At 64.9% G+C, this 2,108-nt stretch overlaps 1 non-coding gene across 1 annotated transcript; it reads right to left on the bottom strand.

The window, feature by feature from the left end:
- Nucleotides 1-1,758: 1,758 nt before the first annotated feature.
- Nucleotides 1,759-1,878, bottom strand: LOC141980404 (5S ribosomal RNA). The gene has a single exon (XR_012637538.1). It is a non-coding gene; the product is annotated as a 5S ribosomal RNA (ribosomal RNA).
- Nucleotides 1,879-2,108: the final 230 nt, after the last annotated feature.

Here is a 2,108-nt window from a genome sequence, read left to right as displayed (position 1 = left end):
GGCCGCTCGGGACTTAAGCCCGGAGCCCGGGGCAGGGCGACCCCGGACGGACGGGGGTATGCCGGCCCCTGCCCGCGGGGGCAGGCTCCGGGTTGACCTGGTGGCCGGTTTGCTTTCGGGCCACCAGGTCAACCCGCTGCCTGTATGGGGTTGACCTGGTGGCCGCTTTCCTTCCCGGCCACCAGGTCAACCCGCTGAATGTATGGGGTTGACCTGCTGGCCGCTTTCCTTCCCGGCCACCAGGTCAACCCGCTGAATGTATGGGGTTGACCTGCTGGCCGCTTTTCTTCCCGGCCACCAGGTCAACCCGCTGAATGTATGGGGTTGACCTGCTGGCCGCTTTCCTTCCCGGCCACCAGGTCAACCCGCTGAATGTATGGGGTTGACCTGCTGGCCGCTTTCCTTCCCGGCCACCAGGTCAACCCGCTGAATGTATGGGGTTGACCTGCTGGCCGCTTTTCTTCCCGGCCACCAGGTCAACCCGCTGAATGTATGGGGTTGACCTGCTGGCCGGCTTTCCTTCCCGGCCACCAGGTCAACCCGCTGAATGTATGGGGTTGACCTGCTGGCCGCTTTCCTTCCCGGCCACCAGGTCAACCCGCTGAATGTATGGGGTTGACCTGCTGGCCGCTTTCCTTCCCGGCCACCAGGTCAACCCGCTGAATGTATGGGGTTGACCTGCTGGCCGCTTTCCTTCCCGGCCACCAGGTCAACCCGCTGAATGTATGGGGTTGACCTGCTGGCCGCTTTCCTTCCCGGCCACCAGGTCAACCCCGCTGAATGTATGGGGTTGACCTGCTGGCCGCTTTCCTTCCCGGCCACCAGGTCAACCCGCTGAATGTATGGGGTTGACCTGCTGGCCGCTTTCCTTCCCGGCCACCAGGTCAACCCGCTGAAAGTATGGGGTTGACCTGGTGGCCGCTTTCCTTCCCGGCCACCAGGTCAACCCGCTGAAAGTATGGGGTTGACCTGGTGGCCGCTTTCCTTCCCGGCCACCAGGTCAACCCGCTGCCGGCATGGGGTTGACCTGCTGGCCGCAGAGGGGCAGGCTCCGGGGTGACCTGGTGGCCGGACGGGGATTAAGCCCCGGCTCGGAGCAGGGCAAGCCCGGGCGGAGGGGGGTCCGCTTGGCCCCTGCCCGCGGGGGCAGGCTCCGGGTTGACCTGGTGGCCGGTTTGCTTTCGGGCCACCAGGTCAACCCGCTGAATGTATGGGGTTGACCTGCTGGCCGCTTTCCTTCCCGGCCACCAGGTCAACCCGCTGAATGTATGGGGTTGACCTGCTGGCCGCTTTCCTTCCCGGCCACCAGGTCAACCCGCTGAATGTATGGGGTTGACCTGCTGGCCGCTTTCCTTCCCGGCCACCAGGTCAACCCGCTGAATGTATGGGGTTGACCTGCTGGCCGCTTTCCTTCCCGGCCACCAGGTCAACCCGCTGAATGTATGGGGTTGACCTGCTGGCCGCTTTCCTTCCCGGCCACCAGGTCAACCCGCTGAAAGTATGGGGTTGACTGCTGGCCGCTTTCCTTCCCGTCCACCAGGTCAACCCGCTGAATGTATGGGGTTGACCTGCTGGCCGCTCTGCTTCCCGGCCACCAGGTCAACCCCCTGCCGGTATGGGGTTGACCTGCTGGCCGCAGAGGGGCAGGCTCCGGGTTGACCTGGTGGCCGGCAGGGACTTCAGCCCCAGGGCCCCTGGCAGGGCGACCCTGCCCTTGTTCCCCAGAAAAGGAGAGAGCTGGCTCGCAGCGGGAAAAGCTGCCTACGGCACCTGGGGATTCCCAGGCGGTCACCCATCCAAGTACTAGCCAGGCCCGGGACGGTTTACCTTCCGAGATCGGACGGGATCGGGGGCCTTCCGTCCGGTATGGCCGTAGGCACTCGGCTCCGGTCCGCCTCGTCCCCTTTCCCTTACTGACTCCCCTGCCTCGGGTGGGCCCGATCCTTTTTTCCGTTTTTTTTTTTCGCTCCGGAGGCTTCATGAGCCCCCCCCCAACACCCTTTTGGGGGTCGGTGAAAATTTTTTTTCAGACTTCCAGGGGCCCGATCCTGGCCGCGGGCACCCGGCTCCGGGCACCCGGCTCCGGGCCGCCTCGTCCCCTTTCCCTT

Source organism: Natator depressus, unplaced genomic scaffold, assembly GCF_965152275.1.
Source record: "Natator depressus isolate rNatDep1 unplaced genomic scaffold, rNatDep2.hap1 scaffold_139, whole genome shotgun sequence".
In the NCBI taxonomy this organism is placed as follows: domain Eukaryota; kingdom Metazoa; phylum Chordata; order Testudines; family Cheloniidae; genus Natator; species Natator depressus.
This window is presented reverse-complemented; position numbering and strand designations above follow the sequence as displayed.